Consider the following 13,442-nt stretch of genomic DNA (forward strand, 5'->3'; position numbering starts at 1 on the left):
CTACTGGATCATGCAATTATGCTAATCAAAGGGTGACGCAGTAACTGTGCTTAGCGGGAGCACAGTGTGACACGACGCGCATGCGTGGCCTGACAGGAAACTCAGTGATGTACTTCCTGTTTAGCAGGGAGTACATCTCTAGCTGGGGGGTGGCGTTCTGCATATGATGCTGTTGCTGCACTGTGGCTACACTCTTGGCTGGGGACAAACACATCTGACCTGACATGCGTGAGTAAGGTCCGTGCAAGGGCGGTAGAGTGAAGCACTCTTGCACGGAGGAGAAAAAACATGCGTGAGTGGCTTTGTTCTGCTGGGCATGCACGGAATTAAGTTGTGTGTACCCAGTCCGGATGCATTTGTACATGGCCAGGAGCATGGTCAGAAGATGAGGAACTATGCACCTAAACGATGGACTTTATGAGGATCCCAAAAACCTATGGACCATCCAGAGGCTTCCTATTACTGTAAATAAAGTAAAATATCTGCTTTAAAGAGACTCTGTAACAACAAAAACCTCCCCTGGGGGGTACTCACCTCGGGTGGGGGAAGCCTCCGGATCCTAATGAGGCTTCCCACGCCGTCCTCTGTCCCACGGGGGTCTCGCTGCAGCCCTCCGAACAGCCGGCGACAGACCCGACTGTAGCTTCAATATTTACCTTTGCTGGCTCCAGCGGGGGCGCTGTGGCGGCTTTCTGCACGGAAATAGACGGAAATACCCGATCTCCGTCGGGTCCGCTCTACTGCGCAGGCGCCGGAAACTTGCGCCTGCGCAGTAGAGCAGACCCGACGGCGATCGGGTATTTCCGCCTACTTCGGAGCCGACAGCCGTCAGAGCGCCTGCGCAGGAGCCAGGAAGGTAAATATTACGTCACCGCTGCACGGACTCCACGGAGGGCTGCAGCGAGACCCCTGACGGATGGAGGACGGCGTGGGAAGCCTCATTAGGATCCGGAGGCTTCCCCCACCCGAGGTGAGTACCCCCCAGGGGACGTTTTGTCGTTACAGTTCCTCTTTAAACACTTCAGGACGACAGCAATTTTCACATATCAGCACTGCTCCCATTCATTCGTTAATAACTTTATTACTACTAATCACACCTAAATTATCTATATATTGTTTTTTCAGGGAAAATTGGGCTTTTAGTGTGTGGAAATTTTGTTTAGTAATTACCTTATTTTCTATGCATTTTAAAGAGAAATGAAAGTAAAAAATAAAAAATACACTATTTCTCCATTTACATCCAATATAGCTTTACAATAAACAGTACTAAGCATAAGTTAAACCCATCCTGGTTATAACAACATTTAGTTTTTTGATTTCTCATTGTACACTATCAATGAGTGAGACCTTATTTGCAAAAATAATAGTAATATACCCTCATGGCATACATATTTAAAAAGCCAAGTTCCTAAGGTAACAATATATGTTTTTTTTCTCTTACATTCTGTCACTTTGTTTTCATTTTACAAGTTTTTTTATTTTGGTACAGAATAGGTGAAAATGTAATTGCTTTTGTTTGTTTGTGACTAAAAAGAATACACAAGACATGGGCCTCAACCCTAAAACATTCTAAACTGTATCCTATGACTTATCAGGGTTAAAATGTTACCACATACAGTGTCTCTTGTAGTTTTGCTAAGACTTTCCCAAGTTTGATCATAATTTTGAAAATTACTTTATCTTGGATTGAGTTTGTCCCTACCCATTTTTTTTATGTGACGTGCGTCCAAACTTTAAGACTCACCAAAATGTATTCTACAACTCTTCACAGTTAAAATGATACCACATGTGCCTCATTTAGTAACAAACTGGTGGTGCACTCTCCACAAATACACTAGACAAATATATTCGTCCAGTTAGGCTTAAAGGGACTCCGAGCTCATCTAAAAAATAAAAGTTGTACTCACCCGGGGCTTTTTCCAGCCCAGTGCTGGTCGGGAGGTCCCACGACGGCGCCCTGGCTCCTCTCCTACTCCCCGCTCCGGAATGGCTGACCGGCCGCAGCCCGGGCGACACTCGCCCGAGTGACGGGCTGCTCCTTCCGCGTATGACGCGGCTGACGTCACACGCCGGCCGCCTCGCGTCATCACGGCGGCTGGCGTGGCAGTACCGCGCATGCGCGCCTTAATCGTGATGACGCGAGGCGGCCGGCGTGTGACGTCAGCCGCGTCATACGCGGAAGGAGCAGCCCGACACTCGGGCGAGTGTCGCCCGGGCTGCGGCCGGTCAGCCATTCCGGAGTGGGGAGTAGGAGAGGAGCCAGGACGCCGTCGTGGGACCTCCCGACCAGCACTGGGCTGGAAAAAGCCCCGGGTGAGTACAACTTTTATTTTTTAGATGAGCTCGGAGTCCCTTTAAGTGGTTAATGCTGTGCATCAATTAAAAACAATCTTTTCTTTTGCTCTGAATTAACAAAATGATGATCGTTCCAGATCATTCCAGAAAATTGTATGGTGTGTACTAGGCATTAGGAGCCAGAGCCATCAGCCAGAAAAACCCGCCCCATTTTCAGCCTGAAGCAGATGCAAGGTGCTGCCTATTGGCTGTATACACAATGCCTCCTAATAGATAGCAAAAGGTATGTGGCTGCTTTGTTACAACTGAAATTTCTTGCAAGAAATGCCAGACAGCATCCATCTGCAACTGAGGAGGCAATGCTGGATTCCAGGAGCAGTAAGCGTGATAATGAAGAATATCCAATAAGGTCTTGTGTACAAATTTTCAGGTACTAGTTGAGCAAATGAACCTGTCATGTCGTTAAGAGGATTATGCAGACATGTGTCCTCCACTGACAGTTGGCTTTCCTGATGAGGACAGGCTCAGGACAAACAAGAGAACATAGTTCAAGATTAGGCCTGGTAAAGGCAGAGTCCGAAATGTGAGCGCTCACATAGAGAGAAGAAGCTTTGGATGGATATGCAGGTAAGGTTCATCACCACAAAGGTCCACAGTATAGAGAAGAAAGGTTTAGGCCTGGAAGGGTACAAGATACAGAATGGGTTTCACAGATAAGAACCTGGAGAAGGAGAGAAACATGGAATCTCTACTCCTTAAAATTAAACTGTACAACTGGTGAACTGAGAGAAAGGCAATCTCTTCAGTACAGTTCAGTTCTATATGCTGAGGGGATCACAGGCAAGTCTAATTCCAGGTTAGTTAGAAGGACATGTGCATATAGAACACAGTTATTCCACAGACTTGCCAACAAAAACTTGACATATGAGAGTCTAAATTTGCTACCAATTAATAGATTAGTGACTGTGTGGAGTATGGTGCCTCAGTGTGATCAGTAGGATCACTGAATGCTGGGAGGAACTTCAGACTGAAGCAACGAGCAGGTGTCAAAGATCCTGGCCTAATGAAGGAGTCTGAAACCGTGGATCAGTGGCAAACACCAGAGTCGTGCAAACCTTCACAAGATGACTGGTGATGGGGATGAGGTTTGATGAGCACAACGTTCGACATGAACTGGAACTCGCATTGGTAGAGCCAAACCCTTGCAAGAGTGATTAACTGATTAACTCAGGGGTTCTCAAACTTGGTGCTGCAGCATCCTGGTGCGCCTCGCGAACTTCCCAGGGATGCCTCAGTGTTCATCCCCATCCTTTGTGTATTGCCATCAGATGATGCATCTGCGCATTGATATGCAAGGGGTGGGTCAGTGACCACTTGCAGGGGGGATGCTGCCTAAAGGGGTCACTGACTACTTGAAGGGGGAATGTGGCGTAATAAGCACCACTAGTTGCTTGAAAGGAGGAAACTGTCACCTAATGAGTATCACTAGCTACTTGGAGGATGAGTGGTGCTACGTAATTGTGGGGGGGGAGTTTGGTAGTGAGGCACTTGTATGCAGACGGAGCCTAGAGCCAGTGGCGGACATGGACAGGTAAAAGACAGACAAACACTTATATAGTGCTTTTCTCCTGGCGGACTCAAAGTGCCAGAGCTGCAGCCACTAGGACGCGCTCTATAGGCAGTAGCAGTGTTAGGGAGACTTGCCTAAGGTCTCCTACTGAATAGGTGCTGGCTTACTAAACAGGCAGAGCCAAGATTGGAACCCTGGTCTCCTGTGTCAGAGGCAGAGCCCTTAACCAGTACACTATCCAGCCTCTTAAGTATACTGCCTCGGGAGAAGGATCATTTTATATTAGGGGATAGCGCGGCTGGGGAGGGGGGGGGGGGGGTTAGAGGCAGCGTCACAAGGTCGATTTCCAAGAGATTTCATGCTGAAATTGATCGGAAATCGGCCTGTAGTATATGGGCAGTGTTTTGGCTGGGAGTTTTCTGCGCCGACTGACCCAAACGGAAGAACTTTACGGGGCGAATTGAGGAGGATCCAGGTGGCGCAGGAGGACACGGAGGGAGCGATCTGCCTGGAGGGCGCTGGAAAAAGCCCCAGGTATATATCATTTTTTTATGTGCCCCTGTCTCAGGTACACTTTAACTACCTCTCTGGAACCGCAACAAAACATGCCCTGTTGGGGGTACTTGAGAACTGAGTTGAGAAACCTAACTGCCCATTATACCTATGCATACTTTTTACACTTGATCTTCAAGAGTGGTGACAGCAAGACTGATGGACTTGTACAGGACTGTGTCCTAGAATGGACAGGGTTGTATGCTAGAATGCACAGTATTGGTTCTTAGGTCTTAACACCCACCCCCACCGCTTCCACCAGGAGACCACTATTGTTTTTGTGAATGCTACTCACAGTATCTTTTGTCCAACTCATTGGGGATTCCACGCTAAAGTCCACTATGAGAGACTACCTTGCCAAACGGCCGTTATGAGGCAAAACACGGCAAAAGAAATATGCCGCCCATTCAGGCATTTCTGAACACCAGTGAGAAAACTTTGAACAGTGATTTTCAGCATTTCTTACCTTAACAGCCAACCTGCATGCTTGTTTCAAGGACAGACGGTCTGATGAGGTGGGTGGGGCAGGACGCACAACCTCTAGGCCCAGGCAGGTTGGCTTGTGGAACGTCTTCCCTCCCAGTTACTGAAATAAAAGGAGGGGGAAAAAAAAGATATCAAAAAGGTGAACGAAAAAACACAAAGTAATACATCAGAGCAGTTGCAGTCTTCTGTAGGAGGTCAAGGAATATTAGAGGAAGAGGTTAAGGATGAAATAAAATCGTCCTGAAAATCTATCCCGTTAGCAAGGCCACCGGTGACGTCCTTTAGCTGGGGAAGCTCAACGCTTTGTGGCACAAGAATCCTTCATTTTCATCAGATCAATAACTGTTTATATTTATCACCATCGCACGCGGCTGCGGGACCTGACAACCTGCATTTTAGCCGAGCGGGGCTGCGGTCAGGAAGCTGGGACAGCGCTGCTTTTAATGCTATTTACACCTGAACTAACAATTCCATTAAGAGGCCCTGTTTTGTTAAAGACACGGGCAATTGATATCATTGTATTGGCAGATGCTTCAAAAACCCTTTTGTCCTATTTTATTTCCACCCCCACCTCCACGTTCATGATTCACTCAGAGCCAGTAGCTCTTCTACCCGCTAAGTACTTGAGTACTTTTATTTTATTTATATTTTTTCCTTTTAGGGTTTTTTTCGTTTAAACTTACCATGTACGGAAATCGGGAAAATCTCTCTCTCTCTCTCTCTCTCTCTCTCTGCCTGCTTATGCATGGACTCTCCTAATCATCTGTACAACAATATTTGCTATCAGGCATTCTAAATAGATTATCACCCGTCCATCTGTGTCATTATTGATTTATAAGGGATGTAAGCTGCACTGAAATGGCAGCCTTCCCACCAAGGGCTCCTTGTATAAATCACAGGCATACTCCAATATAACACCAATCATTCACCATACTGTTCTCCCTCTGCTCTGTGCTCTTTTTCCTCCTTCATTCTAAAAGAAGGAATAGAGAAAAATAAAAAAAACTAGCGAGAAGGCAGAGAATGATAAATCGCTTCTAATACAGCGATCTAAACTGATATGCAAATCTGGTGTGTATTTTTTAATATATTACTCGAGGAAAAAAAGAAAAGAGAAGGATAGGAAAAAAAAACAAAAAAACAAAAAAAAACAGGGGCGTCATTTACATATGAATGCTATATGCAAATGCCAGTGACACAGCAGATGTTTGTGAATATAATTGACCTATATGTGAATTGCATCAGAACCCTAAATGCTATTAATTCTATCCGATATTGCCGGAAAAAAAAAATTAAAAGCAAAAAAAAAAAAAGAGAAAAAGGATTCTGTCGAAACCGTAAGCTGGAAGTGATTTTTGTCACCGTTCCAGGGGAAGAGAAAGGAAGGTCATGCCAGTTTTTGTTAGCAGTCAGTGACAGCTTGTCTTAAAGATGACATCATGATGCGATAGGCTGTATTGATTACTTAATAGCATTCTGCAAACACTTTATTGGGGGAAGGAGGGGGCATTTTCCATTTTTCCCTTTTTAATTTTTTCTTTAAGCATGTAACATGCAAAAAAAAACAAAAACCCATTTATCCATGCCCTTATTGGATCATTAAACTGTATTAAAATAACCCTGTGTCCATAAAACAGGAAACACCATGTGTATCACTGTATGAAAGCCCCAACGAAGGTTGCACTGTTCTATCAGCCTTGGAAAAGGAGCAGTGACACTCCATTGTGTGCTTAGCAGCCTAACTACTATGTCACCTCCTAATAGGAACCTACCTAATAAATTACGCGTTTCAGGTCTGGGGGAAAGTGACATCTCTCTGCGAGGGACAATTTTATACTTGTGCCACCGAACAAAATTGCTTCATGGCAAGCCACTGTGGATTAGCATAAAAATTAACACTTAAACTGCAGCTTACCGGTATTTGCCTTTCTCTCTTCCCTGCCACAACAATCAATTTCCCTTATAAATCTGATTAGATTTTACGATGCTTGTTATTCAAAGCATGTCGCTCCACAGCATTCAGAGGCACCAAGACTATTTGTTTAGAAGGGGGGGGCGCATATAAAAATGTATAGGTATTTTTTTGTTATTGCCATTCTTCCCTGCTTCTTTTTTTTTGCTCTGCATCTATTGTAACGTCAGTAATTGATTGCACACATTAATTAACATGTAAGGTAGGAATTTCTGCATTATGCATGATTTATTTTTCATATCTTGTCGGCTTCTCAGCTTGATGCCCTTGTGCGTCTGAGGACGCCGGGCCGCGTCCGGGGTCCAGCCACAAATACCATGCCTGGCTCTCCTGAAAGTTATTAATGTCAGATGCAAAATAAGATTTTTTTTTTTGTATGTGTATTATTATTATTTTTATTTTTTGTATTTCACCTACTTACTAATCCGCCCGGGCTGTTTTTGAGTGATGCGAGCTTAGACGCCCCGGACGGCGAATTTTGATCCGGCGCACGGGCCGATGACATGCAAATATGTTCATTAAGCCGCCATTTGAAAACAGGCCTCGGCAAGTCGTTGAGTCCGGCGAATGCTGTTAATTAGGCAAGTTGGAAAAAAAGAAAAAAAGTGGCAGATAGGAATGTTGGTGTCCATCAGATCTTCAAAATTGCCAATAGGCCTAGGTAGCATTTTGATTGCTAATTTCTTCCTGTTTTAGGCTATAACATTTAAGCAATGAGTGTTTTAATGGTGTGCAATTAGGATGTAAAGCTATCAATATGGAAATGTCTATGGGTGGGGGTGCAGGGTTTTAGAGAGCATCAGAGGAAGAGCAACAAGTAGACCTGTCATCAACCAAATAAGGCAGCTGTTATCTACTTACAATAAACCTAAACTGAGCTTTCCTCTGGTTCAGTGGCATAACTAAACGTCATTGGGCCCCACAGCAACGTTTTATGCCCCCTCCCCTAATGTTCACACCCTTTCCCTTGTCTCCCCTTTTTGCCCTTTACGGCCTTGAGGCCCATCTCACAAGGCTCATAACACAAGTGTGGCCATTGTATCTTCACACCCATAACCAGTGTAGCCACAAAAACTCCTGATCTGAAGTATAGCTCCCTGTATCGGAGGAAGGGAAGGTTAGTAGTTGTGGGCCCCAAACAGCTTTAGTCCCCCCGCGCCCCTGCTCTAGTTGATCTCAACTCTGCCACATTCTGCATACCGAAAATTGCTTTATCATCTTACTTTGCTGCAGGACTTGCTGTTTCTTAAAGGATACCCGAAGTGACAAGTGACATGATGCGATAGACATGGGTTTGTACAGTGCCTAGCACACAAATAACTATGCTGTGTTCCTTTTTTTTCTTTCTCTTCCTGAAAGAGTTAAATATCAGGTATGTAAGTGGCTGACTCAGTCCTGACTCAGACAGGAAGTGACTACAGTGTGACTCTCACTGATAAGAAATTCTCCTTTGTATCTCTTTCTTGTTCTCAGAAGCCATTTTCTGCCAGGAAAGTGTTTTATAGTTTGAATTTCTTATCAGTAAGGGTCACACTGTAGTCACTTCCTGTCTGAGTCAGGACTGAGTCAGCCACTTACATACCTGATATTTAACTCTTTCAGACAGAGAAATAAAAAAAGGAACACAGCATAGTTATTTGTGTGCTAGGCACTGTACATTCCCACGTCTATCTCATAATGTCACATGTCAGTTTGGGTATCCTTTAACCATGAAGGCTGCCATCTTGAAATTAAGAAATCCCAGAAATTTGCTTTAGGGCTGATTCACATGGGCTTATGCAGGTTGGCTGGAGGTAGCTGTCCACACCAGGGAGGTACAGCAGGATCAAATAGTCAGGCAGTGTTGTGAATTTCATAGAGACTCGCAGAGAGATTTAGCAGGGAAGGACAATATGTCCATTGAAACAAGCTGCAGCTGTACGTAGAAAAAAATGTGCATAATTACATGTTTTATGTGTTCTACAGCTAGCTTGACAATGTTCCCAAGTTCCAGTACCTTCTTAAAATAAAAAGCGGGTTCTAAAAGAAGGGGAGCATTCCATGTACCCCACTTTGAGCTTCATTTATGGCCCATAAATGGGGCACCTGATATAGAATTGACTAGTATCCCTAGCAGGGTATGATTAACAAATTTTATTTTCATGGACAAAAAGGCTAAAAAGTCTTGATTGTAGGATGTGGGAACAGGAGGGGGATTGATCTGGCGGTGGTACGGGGCACTAGACTCAGGAGCATTGGTTGGGTGGGTGGGGGCATGGGGCACTACACTCAGGAGCATTGGTTGGTTGGGTGGGTGGGGGCATGGGGCACTACACTCAGGAGCATTGGTTGGTTGGGTGGGGGCATGGGGCACTGGACTCGGGAGAATTGGTTGGGTGAGGAACATGAGGCACTGGACTAGGGAGCATTGGTAGGGTCGGTAATGCAGGGGCACTGCCCTCAGGAGAATTGGTTGGCGGGGAATGCAGGGGCACTGGACTCAGAAGCATTGGTTGGGTGTGGGGCATGGGGCACTGGACTCAGGAGCATTGGTTGAGTGTGGGGCATGGGGCACTGGACTCAGGAGCATTGGTTGAGTGTGGGGCATGGGGCACTGGACTCAGGAGCATTGGTTGGGTGTGGGGCATAGGGCACTGGACTCGGGAGTATTGGTTGGGTCGGCAATGCAGGGGCACTGCACTCGGGAGCATTGGTTGGGTCGGGAATGCAGGGGCACTGCCCTCTGGAGCATTGGCTGGGTGGGGGCATGGGGCACTGGACTCAGAAGCATTGGTTGGGTGGGGGCATGGGGCACTGGACTCAGGAGCATTGGTTAGGTGTGGGGCATGGGGCACTGCCCTCAGGAGCATTGGTTGGGTTGGGAATGCATGGGCACTGCACTCAGGAGCATTGGTTGGTTGAGGAGCACTGCACTCAAGAGCATTGGTTGGTGGGGTAGGTAAAGAGCTGTAGACTCAGGAGCATTGGTTGGGTGGGGGGCATGAGGTACTGGACTCAGGAGCATTGGTTGGGTGGGGGGCATGGGACACTGGACTCAGGAGCATTGGCTGGGTGGGAAATATGGGGCAGTGAACTCAGGAGCATTGGTTGGGTGGGAAATATGGGGCACTGAACTCAGGAGCATTGGTTGGGTGGGGGGTATGGAACACTGCACTTGGGAGCATTGGTTGGTTGGGGGGGCACAGGCACTGGACACAGGAGTATTGAATACTGCAGGGTGGGAACACTGCACTGCGATTATGGGCGGCCCCCAAGAACTTTGGCGTTTTCACAGCCTCTTTGTTATGTCATGATAGAAGCAAGTTGTGTAGAGAAATACGGTGACAGGGGAAAATCGCCAACCGTCTTACGCTCAAAAGTAATTATATCACAAAGTAGAGTTATGCAGTCTAGTCATTTGGTTTTGGTTCCCAGCACAAAGACAACCACATTTTGAGAAATGGAAAATTAGTAGTAAGAAATACAGCATTACCACAACTCGCTCATTTTTACTCGGTAAAGTAAACTCGGAATTATTTGGCCAATCAGAGAATGCAGAAGATGACTAAAAAAAGCCTCCTTGGAAATTGGAAAATCGCAAATCGCAAAATTCATCAGAATTGGTGGAAATCAGAATGTACGTGGAATCAGAAATCAGCATTTCTGACCATCACAATTTTTCAGCTCAAGTGTGAATGGAGTCTTAGGCCAAAAGATGCACAAGACCCTCTTCTCTGCATTCATTCCCTCCATATGACTGGCCAGAGTACGCTTTACTTTGGTCCATGGGGTAAGGAATGTATATGTGTTATGGATCCATGCGCTGCAGGGGCGGAGCAGACAAGCAGGTCCTATTCTTTATAAATCCTTCCAGATGTTCTTGGCTGTCAAACTATAAACAGCGTATTTTTGTTCAAGCTGCATTTGGTATATGAATTGTGGGCAAATGACATGAAAATAGCACTTAACCGTGTTCTCTCTGGAAACGGCGCCATGTCCCGTCCCGCGGAAGGTGCGACCGCACAGCTCATTCTCTGCACAGCGACATTAAATTGTTATGCCACACCATTTAAAGAAAATAAGCCGTACGAAGCTAAAGATATCATTATGGCGCAGGCTTTGCATCGCAAACAAAGAACCTTTTTGTGGGAATGAGATGCAAATTATATGCTAATCACCGACAATCATAAGCATAGCCTATTAACTAAGTTCGGTTAATGTTGAAGGCACTAAATAATGTCACAATAATTACATCATATGTACACCTGGCATTAGCCCCCGCCCGGACCTTGAAATGGGGGATATTATTGGAGATGGGCCAGAGATGCTAATTCTATTAAAGAAGGATTATATCCCAGCAGGCAGCAAGATGTAGCTGGCGCTGCCTAGGTGGCATGGGAGACAGAGACTGATGGCGTATATGTCAATTCGCTGCCTGTGCAATCTGTGCTGCTGGGTACAGGTCCCTGGGGGACAGGGGGTGCCCATCAGGAAGATCAATGGCAGAAACTGTCCTGGTGCGCTACAGATCATCCAATAGGGAGACTTTAATTGGCATTGTTAATGGACAAACACAACCCAAGATTAAAGACCAACTCTAGCCACAGACTGAAATCTGCCATAAGTAGGGATGGCCATGCTTAGGAGAGCTCATGGAGAAGCATGTGATCAGTTTGATCAGCTGATAGATTTGTAAGGCTTTGATTTGCTGTGATGACTTCCTGGTTTAACGAATGATCATGGCCAGCAAATAAGAACCTTACAAATCTGTCAGCTGCTCAAACTGATCACATGCTTCTCCGTGAGTTCTCCTAAGCATTGCATTCGCTAGCCATAAGGCAACATAGTAGGCTAAGTGCTAACATGGTAAGTTAGCAATGGCCACACAATTGGGTCAATAGAGGCCCAAACCAGTAAGAAGTCAAAGCACTTCCTGTCGATTTCAATCCAATTCAAGGCTGCATGCCATATGCAATTAAATATGATGAGCTATACTTACTTCCCTACTATATAAGGTCTACAGGCACCTCCAGGTGAACACGTTGTATCCAGTGCAGGAGATTTGGGCGCAGCCGGCGCCACCATAGACTGTAAGAGGAATTACGGCAATAGTGGCGCACAGTGAGTAGCGTCGGTGCCGTCAGAAGACAGAGCTGAAGTTACTTTTAAAACACTGTAATTCCCCACCATTCACGTGGACCTGGAGGGGGAATAGTAATTAACGCCGCCGGGACTTGTGCAGGAGCAGGTTAAGCCTTATATTGGCTTTATTGATTTCATATGTACCTCCTCCAGCCTCCCCTAGGTCTTGCTGCTATAGCCCCCATCTCTAAGTCCAACTGATCTCAGTCAGAGCTCTGTCTATGCACTGTCCATCCATACGCCCTCTCTGTATACACTCGCGTATAACTGTTTGTAGCAGCCGTGGCCTAGAGCAATCTGGGTATGTGTCAATCAAAAACAACTGGTACCCCAATCTTCACACTATTTTGCTTAACCCTGGAGACCCTCACAGCCTGAGGATCCATGTTACAAGGGTCATAAAACAAGTGTGCACATCGTAATCTTAAAGTGGATCCGAGATGAACTTTTACTCATTGCATAACTGTGTTCCTTTCCTATTGTTTATAGGGCATTCCTCAAGCCAAATACTTGTTTGTTTTTCTTTTAATACTCTAATTCCCTATAAACTAAAAAAGCCTCGCCCACAGGGTTTCAGAGAGCCTTGGCAGTAGCAAGGGCTCATGGGAGCTCAGTCTGGGCAGGAGATTACTAGCCAGAGATTTCAGAGGCAGAGGGGAGGAGGGAGGAGGAGGGGGGATTAGGTTTTTTTGCTCAAGATACAGATAAGCCTGCCTCTGTGTAATGTTTACAAACAACATGGCTGCTGTCATTGTATCACAGGAATAATCAATCATATTCTGTTGAAGCTGTTTGCAGCTAGATTTGCTGTGTAAATTATCTAAACTTTAGGTAACATATATAGAAAAGTTACTTGGTATAGTTAGTTTTTCATCTCGGATCCCCTTTAAGAACCATAAGTGTAGTCACAAAAACACCTGATGTGAAGGATGGACCCCTTTATCAGAGGGAGTGAAGTAGTAGTTGCGGCCCTCTGCTGTTGCAGTGGCTTCTCCCCTGTAGTTACGCCCAAGCATGTATTATTTAATTTGAATACTATCTTCCTGAAGAACTGCAGTTTCACCTGCAGGCCTGTCCCTAACCTATCCTTAAAGCGGATCCGAGATGAAAAACTAACTATAACAAGTAACTTGTCTATATATCTTATTTAATGTTTAGATACACAGCAAATCTAGCTGCAAACAGCTTCAACAGTTTATGGTTATTTCTTCCTGTGATCTAATGAGAGCAGCCGTGTTCTGCTTGTCTTCATTATACACAACTCCAGCCCTCAGCCTGTGAAAACTTCACTCCTACCTCCTCCCCTCTCCTCTGCCTCTGAAATCTCTGGTTAGTAACCTCCGCCTCCTCTTGCCCAGACTGAGCTCCCATAAGCCCTTGCTACAGTGCCAAGACTCTTTGGAGAACCTTTGGGCGGGGCTTGTTTAGTTTATATGGAATTAGAGT

The 13,442-nt window shown here is 45.6% G+C and overlaps 1 protein-coding gene across 5 annotated transcripts in view; it reads right to left on the reverse strand.

Annotated features, from left to right (window-relative positions):
- Positions 1 to 13,442, reverse strand: part of ZNF536 (zinc finger protein 536) — a 576,810-nt gene that overhangs the window by 283,316 nt on the left and 280,052 nt on the right. For all 5 annotated transcript variants that reach the window (XM_068261011.1, XM_068261010.1, XM_068261013.1 and 2 more), the window contains exon 4: positions 4,884 to 5,003. The gene's annotated coding sequence lies outside the window, so the exon portion shown is untranslated. The remainder of the gene's footprint in view (positions 1 to 4,883; positions 5,004 to 13,442) is intronic.

Source organism: Hyperolius riggenbachi, chromosome 11 (assembly GCF_040937935.1).
Source record: "Hyperolius riggenbachi isolate aHypRig1 chromosome 11, aHypRig1.pri, whole genome shotgun sequence".
NCBI lineage: Eukaryota > Metazoa > Chordata > Amphibia > Anura > Hyperoliidae > Hyperolius > Hyperolius riggenbachi.